Source organism: Podarcis bocagei (genome assembly GCF_964188305.1).
Source record: "Podarcis bocagei genome assembly, chromosome: 11".
NCBI lineage: Eukaryota > Metazoa > Chordata > Lepidosauria > Squamata > Lacertidae > Podarcis > Podarcis bocagei.
Window position 1 is genome coordinate 58,020,014 of NC_138136.1, and position 21,055 is coordinate 58,041,068.

General features: G+C 47.3%; 1 protein-coding gene across 1 annotated transcript in view; it reads right to left on the reverse strand.

Annotated features, from left to right (window-relative positions):
• Window positions 1-20,799, reverse strand: part of SETBP1 (SET binding protein 1) — a 281,599-nt gene extending 260,800 nt beyond the window's left edge. The window contains exon 1 of the mRNA XM_081212635.1: window positions 19,641-20,799. The gene's annotated coding sequence lies outside the window, so the exon portion shown is untranslated. The remainder of the gene's footprint in view (window positions 1-19,640) is intronic.
• Between the last annotated feature and the right edge of the window lie 256 nt (window positions 20,800-21,055).

Here is a 21,055-nt window from a genome sequence, read left to right on the forward strand (position 1 = left end):
AGCGTCCAGATACTTAAAGGGCTTAGGATTGTATCTATGTCAACTGATAACATAATATGTTTAATACAAGAAGGAGAAGATTTAAAGATGTTAATGTTTAATTTAAAGGGTATTAAAATTGGGATTTGGGAAACCGTAATAAGGATATGCAATGAAATTCAACTAAGGGGAAACGAGGAAGTCGTTTTACAAAGTAAATAACTGTTATTTTCAATAAGGTTATGATTTATGTTTGTTATGTTTTGTTTGTTTTATGTTTTTGTTTGTCATTGATATTGTAAAAACTAATAAAATTTTTGCAAAAAAAAAATGAAATTCATTCGGATTATGCACATAAAATGTAACAGATAGATCTCTACAGGATGTGTTGAAAATGGGAGATCCAAGGATCCCAGGCGTGCGTTTCCAGTTGGTGGAGATGTCAGGTGCCATTCTGACACCCAGGCATCTTCACTTGGTCACAGGTTTAAGGGTCAGGTTTAAGGTGCGGTTTTGACCTTTAAAGCCCTATGCAGCCTAGGACCCACGTACCCATGGGACCGCCTCTCCTGGTATGCCCCACGGAGGACCTTAAGGTCCACAAATAACAACACTTTGGAGGTCCCAAGCCTCAAGGAGGTTAGATTGGTTTCAATTAGGGCCAGGGCCTTTTCAGCACTGGCCACAACATGGTGGAATGCTCTGTCACAAGAGACTAGGGCCCTGCGGGACTTGACATCTTTCCGCAGGGCCTTCAAGACAGAGCTGTTCCGCCTGGCCTTTGGTTTGGACTCAGTCTGACCCTTATGTTTCCCTCCCCTTATGGTTTTGATCTATGGGCTACTTTTAAAATGAGGCTGCATTTTAACCTGTCTTTTAAATTGTGGTGTTTCCCCCCCTCTCTTTTTCCTCTATTATGTTTTTACTGTGATTTTATTGGGGCTAGCTGCCCTGAGCCCGGCTCTGGTCAGGGAGAACAGGGTGTAAATATATATATATATATATATATATATGCTTTCGTAGATTTTCACGGGTACAGGAATGCAGGTTTTGGTGTCTTCGGGTGTCTTCCCGTGTAAGAGTTGGGGTGTCTAGGCGACGTTTCGACGAGGTCTCACTCGTCATCTTCAGGCTGGTGCTTTCGGCTTCTTGTTACTGGAACAGAGCAGGATCTCAGTGTTTGAGTTCCTATAAATACTGTTGAGGGGGTGTGGTGTATAGCCTCCAATGTTCTGGGCAGAGAGGAAGTTCCCAGGTTAGTGTGCCTTTTCTTCTTTTGTTCATTAATTACTTGAGGGATATCTTGAGAGATTTCTTGAGTGATATTCTGAGTACCATTTAGGAGGGTCATTAGGTGTGGATTAGTTGCTAAAGCTTTCGTGTCTTGACCTCTTGAGCTTGTGAAGAGTTTTTCTGAGAAGATGGCTGTACTGCACTTAGTTGTGCTCTGGCTTGGCTTCGTGTATAGGGGCGAGCTGTGGTTTTGTGCCCTGTGCCAGCCAGATCTGTGTAGGGATTGCAGGGGGGTGCAGCATCCGGAGGTGCCACTATGGTTTGGCTACTGGATGGTGTCTGTAATTTATCTGTGGAGAGGGTCTGGGTTTGGGTCTGGTGTGGTTGATTGGAGATGGCGTTCTGTGTGCCTCTGGTTCTGGTGTCGGTTTTTGTGGGGAGGGCTAATTTCCAGATGTCTGGCAGGCGGGACGTGTCGTCACGCTTGTTCATGTTGTGAGGGTGTTTCTCTATCTCGATGGCTTCCATGATTATTCTCTTGTGGTGATGTTCCATGTTAAAGAGCAATTTGGAATCTGCAAAATTAATTTCGTGTCCTGTTTCTTTCATGTGTTGGTAAAGAGAGGAAGTTTTTTCTTCTTTTTTGACGGCATTCTTGTGTTCTGCGATACGTGCATTTATTCGTCTGTTTGTTTGTCCAATGTACGTGGCTGGGCAGACTTTGCAGGGTATTTCATAGACCCCTTGGTTTTCTAACTGGATTTTATCTTTGGGGTTTCTGAGGATATTGGCTATTTTTTGGTTGGTGCAAAAGGCTGTTTTGATATTGTGTTTATGGAGGATTTTGCTAATTTTATCTGTAGTGCCCTTGATATAAGGAAGGAGGGCCATGCCATTGTTTTCTTCTGTGTCTTGGTTTTTGGGGGGTGTTTCTTTTTGGATTAGTTTCGTAACCCTGTTTTGCTGGTATCCGTTGGCGATTAACACATTTGAGAGATTCTGTAACTCAGTTGTCAAGTGGTCTTTGTCAGCCAGGCGTTTGGTTCTGGAGATGAGAGTCTTGGCTACGGAGTTTATTTGTGCAGGGTGGTGGTGTGATTGTGCATGTAAGTAGCGGTTGGTGTGTGTTTTTTTCCGGTAGATAGTGTGTCCTAGGGAGCCATCAGGTTTTTTGTAGATTAGGACGTCAAGGAAGGGAAGTTGGTTGTTGGCTTCTATTTCCATAGTGAATTGTATTTTGGGGTGTAGGCTGTTGAGATGTGTGAGGAAGCTATCTAGTTTTTCTTTCCCGTGTGGCCAAATTACAAAGGTGTCGTCAACATATCTGAGCCAAAGTTTGGGTTTGTGTTCTGACTTGTCTAAAGCATTGGTTTCAAAGTGTTCCATGTACAGATTTGCGATGACCGGTGAGAGGGGTGATCCCATAGGTGCTCCTTCTATCTGTTTGTATCTTTGTCCATTGTGGATGAAGTACGTGTTGGTTAGGCAGTGGTTGGTCAGGTCCAGGATGTATTCGGGGGGATTGTATTATTATTATTATTATTATTATTATTATTATTATTATTATTATTATTATGTGGTCGATAAAGTAAAGGTAAAGGGACCCCTGACTATTAGGTCCAGTCGTGGCCGACTCTGAGGTTGCGGCACTCATCTCGCTTTACTGGCCGAGGGAGCCGGCGTACAGCTTCCGGGTCATGTGGCCAGCATGACTAAGCCGCTTCTGGCGAACCAAAGCAGCGCACGGAAACGCCGTTTACCTTCCCGCTGGAGCGGTACCTATTTATCTACTTGCACTTTGATGTGTTTTCGAACTGCTAGGTTGGCAGGAGCAGGGACCAAGCAATGGGAGCTCACCCCGTCACGAGGATTCAAACCACCGATCTTCTGATCGGCACATCCTAGGCTCTGTGGTTTAACCCACAGCACCACCCGCGTCCCTAAGTGGTCGATAGCCAGGTGCAAAATGTGACTGGTGTCTGGCAAATTTTGAACACTAATTGGACCTGCACCTCAGCAACCTCAGCCACACCTCCTCAAGGTCCATCATTTTAGAAGCGTGGGATAAGAATGAAATGAATGAATGAATGAATGAGTGAGTGAATGAATGAATAGTAGTTTGGAGAAAAGGATGACAATTGGCATATTCAACCCATAATACTTTTCTATTCAGTACGGCTCCATGCCACTCACTAGCAACCTTGACAGTGGCAAGAGGCTTGGGTTTCTTGGTCCTCACAGCAACCTAGTGAGGCAGACCACAAACCATTTCCGTTTCACACCTGGGGAGCTACAGCTGAATGTGGGTGGCTGGCCAGCGCAGCTGTGAGGAAGAGGTTGGAAGAGTCCACTTCTGTTTTAGATGACGGTCGTTTGCAGCTTTAGTAAACCTCTTGTTTACTAAAGCAAGCCAACTGCTTGCTGCTTGAAACTGGCTTGTTTTAGTGAACCACACTTAAGACTAACCACAGTTTACCTGTGCCCGGGTGTCATAGCAAGCGGGATGTAAAGGTAAAGGGACCCCTGATCATTAGGTCCAGTTGTGGCCGACTCTGGGGTTGCGGCGCTCATCTTACTTTATTGGCCGAGGGAGCTGGCGTACAGCTTCCAGGTCATGTGGCCAGCATGACTAAGCCGCTTCTGGTGAACCAGAGCAGCGCATGGAAACGCCGTCTACCTTCCCGCCAGAGTGGTACCTATTTATCTACTTGCACTTTGACGTGCTTTAGTCTGTAACAAAAATTGAACCTCCCTGTGGCAGAAGAAGACAGGGAGCACATAAGCCAGAGGCTCATCTGTGTAATCCTTCACCATAGTTTAGTGTTGCAGCAAAAAGAATTTGTAAGTTGGCTGGGACCAGAGCCAGCCAGAATACAGAGCCTCTGTAGAATGCTTTACACAATGTAATGCCTAGTGATGTACATTATACACCTACGTTGTATACCAAGTTAAGTAATACAGTGGTGCCTCGCAAGACGAAAAGAATCCATTCTGTGATTCTCTTCGTCTAGCAGTTTTTTCATCTTGCGAAGCAAGCCCATTGACGGATTAGCGGATTAGCGGCTTTTAGCGGCTTTTAGCGACTTATCTGCTGATTGGATCAGCTGATAAGCGGCTTAGCGGCTTAGAAAAAGGGGGGAGGGAAAAAACCCGCAGGAACTCGCAAGGCATTGTCGTCTTGCGAAGCAAGCCCATAGGAAATTCGTTTTGCGAAGCACCTCCAAAGTGGAAAACGCTTTCGTCTAGCGGGTTTTCCGTCTTGCGAGGCATTCGTCTTGCGGAGCACCACTGTATAGGTTATGCAGCCACTCCTCAAGCTATAATACAAATCCTTTGAAAATTAGTGGTGATGGTGGAAACATATTGAGGGCAGCAGAATGCTTTTTCCCCTTTTTGGGAGGTGGGGAGATGACTCTCCTGTATTTCAGGCCACATATGATTATTTTGCAGGAACATCTTCACCTCCACCAATGGAATTTTAGATCAGAAGCTTGTGCTCCTTTTGGTGAAGAATTTAATTCAATTTTTAAACCTGACTATGGCTCAACGTAGCCTGGGTGGTGTTTGTGTGAGTTGTAATCAAGTCTGAATAGTTCTGTGAGTCCCCCTTACACATCCATGTCAACACAAACAAGAGAATTCTCTTAGTTTAAGGAAACTGCTAGGGCAAAATAAAGTTTAAGTACCACCAGTATTAGTAACAGCCACAGGTGTCAAAGTACTAGTGGCAGAAGTCAATATTGAAAGCAGATATTATTTTACTGCAAGACCCGTAACAGTTTTACAGAACACTAAATTCATTGATGAAAATGTGCAAATTCCTCTGCCTAACTTTCATAACACAACAAAGCTATCAATTTTTCAGGGAGACTAAACCTGGTCTTTGTAACTTCCTCCGCCAGTAACTTTTTCTCAACTTACTTTGCATGACCCACAGTCGTCTTTCCATACTGAATACCATCATTTGCATCCGACAATTGCACTTCGCAGTTCATAGGGCTCCTTTGCTCCAAGAGGCCATATGTGGAAAACGTGGGCACTTAAATACCATGCCATATTATATTCTATGGCCTGCAGTATTATACATCGAGGTTGCCAAGGCAAGTGTTCAAAATTTGCCAGGCATTGTTCAAAATTAGCCAGGCGCGTTTTGCAACTGGTGCAGGTCCAACTGTGACCAGGTGGAGATCTCTGGATGCTAGATTCAGGTAGGTAGCCGTGTTGGTCTGACACAGTCGAAATAAAAATAAATATAATAAAAAATAAAAATATTGGTATCTGAAGAAGTGTGCATGCACGCGAAAGCTTATACCAGAACAAATTTAGTTGGTCTATAAAGTGCTACTGGACAATTATTATTATTTTGACTGCGTCAAACCAACACGGCTACCTACCTGGAATCTAGAATCATGAAAGGCACCACATTGAGCAGCATGAAATGGAAGTCCATCAGGTATCCAAAGAAGTATGCATGCACACAAAAGCTTATACCAGAAGAAACTTAGTTGGTCTATAAGGTGCTTCTGAATGCTAGGTTGGCGACTGATCGCCCCATCTGACTGACCCCTCCAGCTTTCTTAAGCAGGTAAAAGCAGAAGATCTTATTTATTGCATTTATACCCCCCTTTTTTTCAAATGAGTTCACAGTTCATTCCCCTCCTCAGTTAATTCATACAACTACCCGGTGAGGTAGCTTAAGAAGCTGCAAATGACTCTAAGGCTAGCCTAATGAGCTTCATGACTGAGTGGAGATTTGAACCCTGATCCCTCAAGTCCTAGTCTGACGCTCTAACCACTACACCACACTGGCTTCCTAGAGTATTTCTGCTGTGAGGCAGCTATATAAATTGAGTAGGTAAAATAAAGATGGGGAAAGCAAAATGACGCTTAGAGAAGTGAAATATTTTCCTTGAAGCTTGAACTTGTTTTATTCTGGGTTGTTTTAATGTGTTGTAAACCACTTTGAGATTTGTTCTTTAAAATGCAAAGCTGTATAGGAATAAATGAATACAGTTATACCTCATGTTACATCAGCTTCATGTTACATTCTTTCAGGTTACATCCCACGGTGACCCAGAAGTACTGGAAAGTGTTACTTCTGGGTTTCGCAGCTCGCGCATGCACATACGTGGTGAATCACAACCCGCGCATGCGCAGATGCGCTGCTGTGGGTTGCGCTCTTTTCATGTTGCGAACGGGCCTCTGGAATGGATCCCATTCACAACCAGAGGTACCGCTGTAATAAGAATAAATTTCATTGGGGGTGGGGGAATGGCACCTTGTTGTGGTGACCACAACCTAGGTTTAAGGAGCCATTTATGTCTGAGTTTCGAACACAGACCCAGGCTAACCCAAGGCAGACTGGTGTCAACAGGGAGATTGCAATGGCTGGGCATTTTTTAACAGATGAAGCCACCATTAACAGAAAGACAACTGTGCATCCAGGCATACAGACATTAATCAGCCATCGTCTCTTCATAGGCACCATGGTTCCAACCACAATAGATGCTTACACCTTCAGAGGAAGGGATGTGGAGGTGGAGGTTGTCTCATTATAGACAGAGGCATCTCCCAAGCCAAGCAGAGAGTCCAAAATCAAAGAGCAATTATGCATCCCTAAGCACAAGGTCAAAGTTTAGCTGGCCCGAAGGGAGAAAGAAAACCAAGAAGAAGATTACATACGAGCAATTGATCCTACCAAGAGAGCAGAAAATAGGCCCAACATGAGATTAGCGAAGAATGTGTAACATAAGCAAGCCTCCCTGATGAGTGGCCCTACGGAGAAAAGCTGTACATAATATAGCGCAGTGTGCAGCTCATAAGTTATGAGCCCTGCAACGTGATAATTGCTTCCAGATGAACCTCTCCTACTCGCATCCAGAAGTCAGGCAGGCAGCATCAAGAAGCGGGGACTTTTCAGTGGTAGCGCCTTGCCTTCCTTCTAGCGTTAGAAGCTCAGATAAATAAGCTAGGCACCAAATGGGTCCTTAATCAGGGTTACGGTCACCCCAAATGGAATGTCTGGTTGCTATTTTGAAGCCAAGCGGCTCTAAAATCATACGACTTTGTGCTTCCTCAAATATACCTGGCGAATTTTGGACACTGCTTCCCTCTGTCCATCTGGGCAAGTCCTTCATTGATTTTCAAACAGAGATCCTGCTTTTCTCTCTCTCAAACTTCCAGCAAAGTTTTATGCCATTTTGAAACACCGTTCAAAGTCTGGCGCTATTTCCGCTTTCGTTATTGACATCTTTATTTGGCTTTTATTTTTTGTTTTATTTTTTTTAAAAAAGCCTGTTAGCCAACTTTGGAATCTACCAGATCAGAAGGCAAGTTATAAATACTGTAAGATAAATACTGCATATAATTCTACAGAGAACATTTATAAGTACTGAATAGTATTCAACGTGGCATTAAGGAGAACGTTCCGCCAGTGCAAAGATTTATCATCCTTCAGCAAGCTTCTTCTGTTGTAACTTTTAAACAGCTGCTGAAAACATTTCTATTCCATCAGGGTTATGTGTGCAATTAAGACCACGTCTTTCCACGCTAATTATCTGATTTTAACCTTTTTGCATGGTGTTTACTGTTTGGCTGTATGTACGGATGCGGGTGGCACTGTGGGTTAAACCACAGAGCCTAGGACTTGCCGATCAGAAGGTCGGTGGTTCGAATCCCCGCAACGGGGTGAGTTCCTGTTGCTTGGTCCCTGCTCCTGCCAACCTAGCAGTTCGAAAGCACAAAGTGCAAGTAGATAAATAGGTACCACTCCAGCAGGAAGGTAAACAGCGTTTCCGTGTGCTGCTCTGGTTTGCCAGAAGCAGCTTAGTCATGCTGGCCGCATGACCCAGAAGCTGTATGCTGGCTTCCTCGGCCAATAAAGCGAGATGAGCGCCGCAACCCCAGAGTCGGCCACAACTGGACCTGATGGTCAGGGGTCCCTTTACCCTTTACCTTGCGGTTGTTATGTACAGGAACCCCAGCCAGATGGATAGGATATAAATGATAAAATTACTATTTTTTTTCTTGTTTTGAACCACTGGGATATTTTATATATGAATTAGAGGTATATGATTTTTTTTTATAACTGAATAATAAATGGTCCTCCTCTCTCCTCCCCTTCTGTGCCCCCTAAATATAGCCTAAGGGTTCTTCCAGTGCAGATTTTGGGGTGACATGGAGCACATACACAGGGAGAGGAAGTGAGGAATCACATTGCCCTAACACACCATATTTTCAAAGCTCGTTCAACACACATTTAAAACACATGGTTCCCCCGGGGGGAAAAGAATCGTAGGAACTGTAGCTTGTTAGGAGTGCTGGGAAGTATAGTTCTGTGAGAAGGAAACAACACTTCCCAATAGTCTTTGGAGGAAGTCATGTGCTTGAAAGGTGTACAGTGGTACCTCGGGTTACAGACGCTTCAGGTTACAGACTCTGCTAACCCAGAAATAGTACCTCAGGTTAAGAACTTTGCTTCAGGATGAGAACAGAAATCGCGTGGCGGTTGCACGCTGGCAGCAGGAGGCTCCATTAGCTAAAGTGGGACCTCAGGTTGAGAACAGTTTCAGGTTAAGAATGGACCTCCAGAATGAATTAAGTTCTTAACCAGAGGTACCACTGTATTTCAATGTGCTTTAAATGTACAACATGTACAGGCAACTCCCCATTTACGCAGGGGTTATGTTCCCGGGCAGCAGGCTTTTATCGCATGTATCTGAAACACCCTTGGAAAAGCTTACAAACACCTTCTAAACCTCTGGGAACCCTTGAGAAACCAGCAACACTTATGAGACACTAAACTCCACCACAATCACTCCCTCCAAACCTCCTTGCTCCATACTCCAACTCGCCACCGGCCTCAATAGTCAGAGCAAGGACTCCTGGAATTGCACTTGCAAAGGCGCGTGGGATTGCTAAGCACTGTTTTCATGCCTTTTTGCCCTTTCTGGGCTCCTTTAGGACTGTTTTGGCCATTTTTTAAAGTCGCTTCCAGGTTCGGCACAGCCGCACATCAACTGGACGTGCGTAAATTGGTTGTACAATGTAAAATGGAGGCAGTGAGAGATCTAACTTTCTTGGGCTCCATGATCACTGCAGATGGTGACAGCAGTCACGAAATTAAAAGATGCCTGCTTCTTGGGAGAAAAGTGATGACAATCCTAGACAGCATCTTAAAAAGCAGAGCCATCACCTTGCCAACAAAGGTCCGTATAGTTAAAGCTATGGTTTTCCCAGTAGTGATGTATGGAAGTGAGAGCTGGACCATAAAGAAGGCTGATCACCGAAAAATTGATGCTTTTGAATTCTGGTGCTGAAGGAGACTCTGGAGAGTCCCATGGACTGCAAGAAGATCAAACCTATCCATTCTGAAGGAAATAAGCCCTGAGTGCTCCCTGGAAGGACAGATCCTGAAGCTGAGGCTCCAGTACTTTGGCCACCTCATGAGAAGAGAAGACTCCCTGGAAAAGACCCTGATGTTGGGAAAGATGGAGGGCACAAGGAGAAGGGGACAACAGAGGACGAGATGGTTGGACAGTGTTCTCAAAGCTACCAGCATGAGTTTGACCAAACTGCGGGAGGCAGTGGAAGACAGGCGTGCCTGGCGTGCTCTGGTCCATGGGGTCATGAAGAGTTGGACACTTTAAACAACAACAACAAAATTGGTTGTTGCCTGTACTCCACAGCCAAACAGTCATTTCCTAGTTGCATGAATTGAAATGGGAAGGCCCCCACTGTTTATATGAGGCTCAGAAAAAAGAGATCTACTCATAAGACTTCTGGGTTCTAGGGGGAAAGTTCTGATTTATTCCAATTTTCCCCACAGACTGCCATCACAGCTTAGGGGCTACAGCACTCTATGCAAATGTTTCAGCCAGGGAAATATGTGCAAAACAAAACAGAAATTAAATATAAATGTTGCACCAAGAGTTTTTATAAGTTGCAAAAACAAGGCTGATTTGCATATGCCTGTTTTGCATAATTTATACCACTTTGGAAGCCCTACAAAGGGACAAATAAAGGTCTTTGAGGCTCTACGTCCTATTCACTGGAAATCCTGCCCAGTCCTCCTGGGGTTTCTGACATTACAACAAACATTTCTCTTTCCCGTCCATTTTCACAGGCGTGATATTGTATTCTTACATTGTCGTTACTCACCCTGGGACCTTAAGGTGGGAAAGAAATCTGGTAATAACGAATCTACAGGTTGCAACCTGGCAACGGTCTCTGTAAAGGGCAGACACTCACACTGCTGTTTGTTTTTAAATGGAAGCTGAGAGTCTCAAAGTAGTAAACTTACATCCACTATCAAATTCCCCCCCTGGTGTAATTACCAGGTGTACACAGCCCTGCAAATTAAGATTTTGCAGGAATCTCCCTTTCCCGCCGCCCCCCCCCCCATACTCCGGTGACCTGAAATGCCTCATCAACTGAATTATCTGCCGCATTATGGCTGCCTATTTATACAACGCTTCCAAATGCCTTCATATTGTTATGATTCACTGTTACTACTGGAGTCCCCATGCTAACCAGGCACTGTACACAAACCAAAAGAAAATACACAGGCCCTCAGGGATGCTTCGTAGGTCCAAGAAAGCAGAAACAGAAGGGAATCTCTGCCCAAGATGGATTGCCCATGTTCCCATTGCGCTGAAGGGAAGAGTAGCAGAATGGGAAGGAATTCAAGAAGCTCACTCGGTGAATGCAGCAGAAGATGTGCCAAACCTAGGTGTTGTTATCCCTTTATCCCTTCTTCTCTCCCTTTAATACAGTGGTTCCCAACCTTTTTTTGGCAATGCCCATCTCTAAAATCCCGACCTATAATTCTTATTGCTTGTTGTCTTTGTCCATGGAGTTTTCTTGGCAGGGATACTTGTCGGTTCCTGCTCCAGGTGGATCATGTTTGGTGAAAACTCTCCACTATGACCTGTCCATCTTGGGTTATTCTCTGAGTTATTCAAGCCCCTTCACCATGGCAAGGCAGTGATCCGGGTCACAAAGAGTCGGACACGACTAAACACAACATAATTCTTATTATTCAAAAAGTGAACTCCTATTCACGTGGAGGAAGCCTCAAAAGCCATCAACTGTTAATAACTCATTCTTGAATTGCCCCCCCTTAAAAATCAAATTGCCCCCCTGTGGGGTATGTGCCCCCCGTTGAGAACAACGACTTTAATGGCAGCCTGGAGGCCAAAGTAGGCTCAACGACAGCAGCCATTTTGTTTAGCCACCTGTCTGCCACACATTCATGGATAAATCAGGTCTGGATTTTAAAGGTGGCATGTCTCAGTTCCTCCCTACCTTATCATCACCCCAATACTCAGGTACCCAAATCCTTGCTTCAGTTCCAGACGTTAGCACGGCTGGATGTGAAGATCCTGAGATGACAGGAAGCAATGAAACAAGACGGTGGAGGGTGGTCCCATCTGATGTTTAAACACACCTGCTTCATACAAATGGGGCGATTGTGTAATTAAGCATGTGTGTCCAGTCTGACCCCAACATGCAAGATTTTAAGGCAGAAGATCTTCCCGCCAATTACACAGGAAGAGCCTCACCTGCACTAGGTTGCCACAAAGGGCACAAGAACAGAAGGTGGCAGTGTAGATAAGGCCCTGCTCACCAAACCCTCTTATAGGTGAAGACAGGAGTCGTCATTGCAGAGAGGGCTAGTCTAGGCCATCCTTTGCCAAAAGGGGAGTCCTCCAGATGTTTCGGACCACAACGGTTGGGGGTTGACGGGAGTTGTAGTCCAAGACTAGGTTGGCGAAAGATGTTCTCAGTACTAGAAAAAGAGGTGCCAGAACTCATCATGAACATCTCCCTTGTTCTCTTATAATGGTAATGGTGCCCAGCTGAGACGTGCCGAACTGAGTTCCAGTGAGTACTGACTGGAAAAAGGAAAAAAAAAAGCCCTGGATATTCTAGACCTTTCTCAGTCTTGGGTTCCTAGGTATTGTAGGACTACAATTCCCATCATTCCTAGCCAGCATGGCCAGTGGTCAAGGGCGATGATGGGAGTTGTAGTCCAAAGGCTGCTTTAACCTGCTTTAATTGGGGAGGAAGGGTCTAAGTTCACCCAGCTTCTTCAAGTTTATTTTATTTCAAATGAGTAAAGTAAAACAGTAGATAATACACAAAGGCCATATTCAGGGGTGGGGTGGTGGAAATGGACTTCAAGATCCAAATGCCTAGACAAACTAACATGCCTTATGTAGGAAGCTGCCTTATGCAGAGTCAGACCATTGGGCTAATAATAATAATAATAATAATAATAATAATAATAATAATAATTTATTATTTGTACCCTGCCCATCTGGCTGGGTTTCCCCAGTCACTCTGGGTGGCTTCCACAGAGACCAAAAATACACTAAAATGTCACACATTAAAAACGTCCCTGAACAGGGCTGCCCTAAAATGTCTTCTGAATGTCAGGTAGTTGTTTATCGCTTTGACATCTGGTGGGAGGGCGTTCCACAGGGCGGGAGCCACAGCCGAGAAGGCCCTCTGCCTGGTTCCCTGTAACTTGGCTTCTCGCAGCGAGGGAACCGCCAGAAGGCCTTCAGTATCCGGGCTGAATGATGGGGGTGGAGACGCTCCTTCAGATATACTGGGCCGAGGCCGTTTAGGGCTTTAAAGGTCAACACCAACACTTTGAGCTTTTAGCTGATCTATCTTCAAAGCCCTTGATACAGCCTTCAAGTTTATCTCTTAGTTATTCCTCGCATTTATATCCCATCTTTTCCTCCAAAGAACTCAAAGTACTACATGGTTCTGTTCAGCATTCAAAATTCACCAGGCACATTTTGCACCTGGCTTTCAACCACTTGCGACCAAGTGAAGATGCCCGGGCACCAGGATGCCACCTGACACCTCCACCATCTGGAGGTGTGTGCCTGGGAATCCTTGGCCCTAACCTGTTTCCCCACACTAGCAACATATCCTGGGGAATTCCATCTGTTATATTTTATCCGCACCATCAGAACAAAGTTCAGGAACCCAAATGTCGTATTGAAAAACACAACTTTTGAGCTGTCTGGCCCACAAATGCCAAGTAGCCGTTCCGTTTTGGCCACCGCAATCCCGGTATGAGGAGGTAATTGGTGCCTAGCTGATATATCTGAGTTTCTAACACTGGTTCCATTTAGGAGGGGGGTGGCGCTGTGGGTTAAACCACAGAGCCTAGTACTTGCCGATCAGAAGGTTGGCGGTTCGAATCCCCATGACGAGGTGAGCTCCCGTTGCTTGGGCCCTGCTCCTGCCCACCTAGCAGTTCGAAAACACGTCAAAGTGCAAGTAGATAAAGAGGTACCACTCTGGCGGGAAGGTAAACGGCGTTTCCGTGCACTGCTCTGGTTCGCCAGAAGTGGCTTAGTCATGTACACCAGCTCCCTTGGTCAATAAAGCAAGATGAGTGCCGCAACCCCAGAGTCGGTCACAACTGGACCTAATGGTCAGGGGTCCCTTTACATAGCTCAGTGGTAGAGCAACTGCTTTGCAGAAGGTCCCAGGTCCAGTCCTCGACACCCTATGTTGGACTGGGAATGTCCCTATCTGAAACCTTGGAGAGGCACTCTGAGTCAGCACAGACAATACAGAGCTAGGTGGGTACGTTTCAGTATAAGGCATCTTTCAATTTCCCTGTGCCCCTAATTTGTATAGAATGTGGTAGGAATGTTGAAGGCCAATACTGGGGCTTCAAATGCCACCAGGCTTTATCCAGGACACAGGAGCCATGCAAGTATTTTTGCAAATTTAAAGAAAAGGGCTCTATCTATTGAACAGCCAGCTAGTTTCAGGTTCTGCAACATTCCAGCTTCAAGCTTAAACCCAGGGCAGGGCTCTATACATGAAGTCTACAGCATTTAAAATCAGCCCGAGAAACCTGGTACTGTATACTCCCTGTGTGACCGAGGGGAAGCCATTGCTGTTTTGCCCTCAAGCTCCCCATCTGTAAAATGGGGACAAAGACAATGAGCAACACAGGGTGGTCCAAATGTCTGGCTCAGTTATCCCCCTCCCCAACAGAACCTCCCCAATACTCCATTAATGCTGTCAAAAAAAAATCCAACAGGAACAGTTTTCCCACTTCACTGTGCTGGGAGGAGCTTCTCCTGCTGGATTGCTGCCTGTTGCAGCAGCTGTAAAAGGGCACTGGAGCTTTGCAAGAAATAGGTGGGGAAAATGAAGTGTCAAAGACAAGGCAGATTTGAAACAGAAATACGTAATGTCCAAAAGGAGAACATAACAGAAAGTAACAGATTCAAAACAAATACCAAAGAGGAAAGGGAGAGAAACTTTGTATCATCAGATGCTCAGAAAAAAGGGAAGGCAGTTCTTTTAGGATCACACAGATATAAAGCTTTGCAGGGAAACTTACAGTACAGTGGAACCTCGGGTTAAGTACTTAATTTGTTCCGGAAGTCTGTTCTTAACCTGAAACTGTGCTTAACCTGAAGCACCACTTTAGCTAATGGGGCCTCCTGCTGCTGCCGCGCTGCCAGAGCCCGATTTCTGTTCTTATGCTGAAGCAAAGTTCTTAACCTGAAGCACTATTTCTGGGTTAGCGGAGTGTGTAACCTGAAGCATATGTAACCTGAAGCATATCTAACCCAAGGTACCACTGTACAGTGGGTGCTCAGGTTGCGAACATGATCCATGCAGGAAGCATGTTCGCAACTCGCAGTGCCCGCAACCCACAGCGCCGTGTCTGCGCAAACGCGGGTTGCGATCCGGCACTTCTGTGCATGCGCAAAGCGCGATTTAGCTCTTCTGCGCATGCACAAGTGCCGAAACCCAGAAGTAACCCGTTCCAGTACTTCCGGTTCAGCGTGGTGCGCAACCTGAAATCGTGCAACCCAAAGTGTCTGTAACCCGAGGTATGACTGTACAGTGAATTCAGATTATCACAAAGTTTAGACAAGCAATATGTCCTCCTTTATACTTCTATTGGTTGAGAGTATAAAAACCCTCCTTCTGACTGAAGGTCTGAGCACTTGGTTATTTCTGAATTCCTTCAGCGAGTTGAGCCCAGCTCCAAAAGCTTTTCAGGCCCTTTGCATCAGATTGGCAGGGCGAGACTTTAAATACATGTGTCTCTTAATAATAATAAAAAAAACATTGCCACCAAGGTTCCTGAGACTGAATGCACCCTTGAAGCTGGTCAGAGTTGCAAGCTCTTGGCCACCCTGCAAAATCCTCCTGTCAGTATGGGAGGGATCGAGTTACTTCCCTCCCCACCCCCCAGCAAGAAGATGAGCAGGATCAACAGTCGGCTTGCTTGGAACATCCTTTCCAACTCCACAGATGTACATATAAGGCAATGGCACACTGGGTGCCCCCACCCCGGAGCAGGCTGGCCGGCATCGCTCCCTTGCCTCACCACTTTGACCGCACTGCCGGGCTGCTGACATCTTAGAGTTAATGAAACACCTCTGCTTTCAATATAAAGTAAGAGGCGAAAGGGCGGGGCGGGAGGCGAAAATATGGTCCGCATATGCTTTCTCTCCCTTCCGCTTGGTTCCATGCCACCTACTTCTGACAGGGCTCTGTCTAGACCACCGTTTGCTTCCATAAGTCAAGAGAGGAAGCATAACCCAAAATCCGTCCTCTTCCCCCTCTTCTCAAGCTCTCAGCTAATGTTGAGAGACCTTTCCTAGAAAGCTCGCTTCCTACCAATCTTGAGGGTTTCCTGTACCCTCTTCATCTCCGGGCCAATTCCTTTCCACATCCGTGAAAATGTGGGAATCTGTGGCGGGGAGGGGGAGAACTGCTACATCAGAATGCAAACTCTAGGAAGTTTCTGCAGGAGCAGAGAGTTGCTAGGAGGAGCAGGGAAAGATACAGTGGACACTTGGGTTGCGAATGTGATCCATGCGGGATGCACATTCGCAACCCGCAGCGTTCACAACCCACACCTGCGCATGCACGGGTTGCGATTTGGCACTTCTGCACATGCGCAAAGTGCAATTTAGCGCTTCTGCACATGCGCGACTGCCGAAACCCATAAGTAACCTTTCCAGTACTTCCAGGTTTCGGCGGTCCGTAACCCAAAAAAATGCAACCTGGAGTGGCTATAACCCGAGTACAGTGGTACCTCAGGTTACAGACGCTTCAGGTTACAGACTCCGCCAACCCAGAAATAGTACCTTGGGTTAAGAACTTTGCTTCAGGATGAGAACAGAAATCATGCAGCAGCGACATGGCGGCAGCAGGAAGCCCCATTAACTAAAGTGGTGCTTCAGGTTAAGAACAGTTTCAGGTTAAGAACGGACCTCCGGAACGAATTAAGTTCTTAACCCGAGGTACCACTGTACTCAGCTCTTGAGTTCAAGAGGCCTTCTGCTAGGATTCTTACTTCCTCAGAATAAAAAAATTCCTTCCAGTAGCACCTTAAAGACCAACTAAGTTAGTTCTTGGTATGAGCTTTCGTGTGCATGCACACTTCTTCAGATACACTGAAACAGAAGTTGCCAGATCCTTCTATATAGTGAGAAGGTGGGGAGGGGTATTACTCAGAAGGGTGGTGGGAATGGGAGATTGGCAGATATCTGAGATGAGCCTGTCTATTCTATTCCTCAGAATAGATAGTATTTCACCCCCAGTATGAAATCATCCTAGGTAGCTTTCTAGGGAAGAGAAACAGAAACTAGCTCTCAACTTCCCACTCACCCATTCTCTTTCACTATGGAGCCTAGAGGCTCCAAAACACATGAACACTTGCACTTCACTGCCACTGCAGTCTCTCCTCCAGGCACTAAGGAAATAGGCCTGGAGCAAAAGGGATGCTTCGGATGACCCATGCCATAGGAACCACCATTGAAGAACTGATCTGGAGGAGGAGGAACCTTTTCAAGGCCACGCAAGTCTGAATCCGCTCACCCTCCCAGATCCCAGCTCCTCCCAGATCCCATCCACCCCTTCTTCACACCCAGACACCCTCACACACACCCTACACCAAAAGCCATCCACCCCATGCAAAGGAAAACCTCACTACTGCAGCTCTGATGGGGTTTCCTACAAAGGCTGCTCTCCCTTCTTTTCCTCCTGCTTTGGTTTGGAAGGGGGAGTCTTGGATTTGGCAGTGGGGGAGGGAAGGGCATTGGGGGGGGGGAGGACTTGGGTTTGTTTTCTTCCCTGCTGGGGAGGTCTGTGCGCTCTAACAGACTGGCAAAGTTGACAGAGTTTTTCCACCCTCCGCAAACAGGTCCAAACTCAATCTGTTGCCTCCAACACATCCAGATGAAGAGAAGGCACACACAAAAAGCCAGTTCGCATGCGAAATCATCGCAACAATGCCAGCTAGATTTCCTAAAGCACAACTTTAGTGGATGGCCGAGATACAATTTTGGGGAGGTTGCAATGTTCCGGGGGTTGAGAGAGAAACCCCATTCAAACAACAAGGAAAGAAATTCTTCTCTTCTCTCCATCTTCTGGACACAACATAACCTGTATGGTGTTTCTACAATTTCCCAAATACATCACAATGCTGCGTTATAAAAGAGCCATCCACCGAACACAAAAGTATCTATTCCAGCTTATTACTTGATATCAAGCCTCGCAGCATTTGCTATCAGGCTATTTCAACCTTTTATTTATTTGTATTTTTTTCAAAGCACGCAGCATTCTGTTGCTGTTTGCAAAAGGAAAGGCATGAGAAGGGAGGAAACCAGAGGCTAAGATCACCTCCTGCCCTCGCCCCCACATGTGCTACAAGCTCTTTCGCTTTCTTAATGCCTTCAACCTCCAGCATTTTCTCTCCTCTCTTGCAAAATAAATAAATAGCTTTGGGAGGAAAAAGCACAGCAAAGTGTTTGCAGGAATCAGAAGCAGAGCTCGGGGATTTGGAGGGGAAGACGCAGACACTGTGTTTTCGGTGTGTGTTGTTTTAAAAAAAAAACACCAACTAAGGCATGGGAGGGTAGCTGAAGGGTAATCCTGGATTTATTAGTAGCCGATCTATTAACGAGGTTGACTCTGACACAAACAGGGGAGGGGGCGGGAGAGAGAGAAAAGAAAACCTGCATTGTTAATTATCCAGCCCCTGCTACACGGACAAACACACAGAGCGAGCAGGGCTTGTTTATGCGCCGCAAACCGTAGCAGTTGCCAGAGTGTCCTTTTGCCAATGTCAAAATAGCACTCGAAGAGCCTCGCAAAAGGCTTGGCCGGAGAAGGGGTGGGGGTTGGGAGCCAAAGTATAACGCAAACCGCGCAAACATGAAACGGTGTGGCCGTAGTGCACTGTGCAATACCCCCAAATTCTGATGCATGCTCTCTCTCTCTCTCTCTCTCTTTTAAAAAAGCAGCGCTGCCATCTCATTCTGCTCCACAGCCACACTTTCCTGGCGCGAAGCTCGTTACTCTCGCAAGATCCACGCTGGAAGCTGCAAGCGAGAGGGAATGCCGTCTTGCCACCCGCTCCGCACACCTCAGACAAACCAAGTCTGCCACCTCCCAGCCAACCACCAGCAAAACCCCATAAGAAGGCAGGTTACTACGGGTAGGTGGGTCGCAGAGGAAGGAATTTAACAGCCCAGTCCTATACGCATGCTTACTCTGGGATAAGTCCCAGGCCTGCCCCTTTGCAACCCGATCCTGGCTCCTGTTTTGCTCGCAGGTCAGCCTACTCGCGAGCAAGTGCCCTGAAGGCCGTGCGCTAGCCTTGCTTACTCCCAAGTAAGCCTGCAACAGCCCTGCAGCCGGATCCCTCCCGCAGGAATTCCTGCTGCGTCCTCGGCCCCCAAGTAAAGCGCGTGGGGAAATTGACAGCCGCGCAAGCGCCACGAGCTGGGCAGCTTTCCTCGGCAGTAAACCGACTGGATCGGGGCCTGCTCCCAAGCCAGCGCCTGCAGGGGCCCGATCCGACGCCTGTTCTCTCTGAATTCAGCAGAGGGTGGTGGTGGTAGGCGGGGGACTCACTGCCATCCCAAGTCACAGTGAGCTAGCTTAAGGGAAAGGAGGGGAGTCTGCTCCGCAGGCTTAGCTGGGAGTAAGCCCCCTTGAGCACTGCCTGTGCCTGGGGTGACTGGTTGGGGGCTTACTTCCGAGTAAACACGCCTAGCCTCGTGCCGCATGCGCCCTTGGGCAAACTCCTTCCAGCACCCAAATCACGACCCCCCACTTTCCCTCGCACCCCTTAATAAAAAACCAAAAACACATCAAACCCACGCAGATCCGCAACTAATATCTGCATATAATACTCACAGGTTATTGCAATACGAGTGACTTTTGAGCAACAAACGCAGCGCCAAGAAGCAGCGGGGAAATCCCCCTTTTCCCGCGCCTCCAAAAAAAGAGCTCAACTTTTCGTCCTCCTGGCACCCATCCGCCAGCCTTCTGGAACCCCCTACAGACACCCCCCTCCCCCCAAAAAGCTCCCCAGCCCTCCCCCAAGCACCCACCCATAGCTCATGAGGACTCACCCATTATCTTCTCGGAAAGCCAAGCGCCCGGCTTCGCTAAGCTCCCCAAAGTCCTTCGTGGGAGCAACGCGCGCCTTGCCTCTCCTTTCTCCGCGCTTCGCGAGGATTCTTCTCAGCCGACCACGATGCGTGTAGAGGGGAGGTTGGGGAGGCGTGTGAACGGAGTAGGGAGGGGCGGGTTTCCAGATCCCGACCCCTAAGTCCCTTTTTTCCACCCCTCCAAAAAAATTGTTTTTAAAAAATAAATAAATAAAAGCAAAGCACCCTTCCCCGCCCCCTAAGGTATTATTGCTCCTTCGGCTGCCGCTCCTGTTTGGCGATTTTGGCGCAGGGGCGCCATGGCGCGCGGAGAACTGTCAGATGGGGGGGCCGGAGGGGGGAGGCGGAGGGGCGGGTTCGCGGGGGCTTCTCGGCGGAGACCCCCACTCAGGAAAGAGGGAGGGAGGAGAGGGAAGGAAGGAAGGAGGGAGGGCGAGAAAAAGGAAAGGGAGACGATTGCACACGGTCGAGAAACAAGGGAGATGGAAACAGATTTTCTCCTCTCTCTTTTTTTTTCCTCCCAAGGAGGTGAAAAATGGCGCCTCTCGAACAATTTCTCTTTTTTCAAAACAAATCACGCATGCAAAAACAAACAAAAGATATATATATATATTTTTAAAAAAGCCGAGGGAGGTTAAAAAAATTGCTACGGGCTTTTTTTTAAAAGGGGGGTGGCAGTGGAGGGGAGGGAAGAAAAGAAGGAGAAAGACTGGGGAGGGGAGGAGAAAGGGAGAGGGAAGGAATTGCTCTTCTCGTTGCGAAGAAGGGAAATCAATGCACTGGCGTAAAATCCCGGTCGACGCGAGGCGAGCTGCCGCTTGGGGTCCTCCCCCCGCTCTCTTTCTCTCTCCGGTGGGTCCGCGGGAGGGCAAATCCGGGGGCGCGAGCGGGACCCCAGCCTGAGCCCGGCTGCTCCCGCTCGCGGCTCCAAGGGCGACCTGCCTGGCTCCCTTTCGCTCGCTTCCTCTCGCGCTCTGGCTCGGCGAGCCCTCGAGGGCTGCTGGAGAAACGGTTTCTGCCGATCACCGCAGTTTCATCCGAGCCGGAGAGGAGAAGCCTGCGCCGCCGCCGCCGACACTGCCGCCTCCTCGGTGCGTCGTTGCTGCTGCTGCTGCTGCCGCCGCCGCCGGTGGCTTGTGCAGGTTTCTGGCTTGCTCCATAGCTCCCCCCTCCGTCGCTTTTCCCTTCCCTTCCAGCGCCCCCGGTGGCCAAGCGCGGGAAAGGAGCGTCGAGGGAGAAAGAGAGAGAATCATAGAATCAAAGAACGGTCGGAAGGGACCCATGAGGATCATCTTTTCCAGCCCATTGCAATGCAAGAGTATGCAGCTGTCCCATAAGGGAATCGAACCTGCAACCTTGGTAAAAAAATTCCTTCC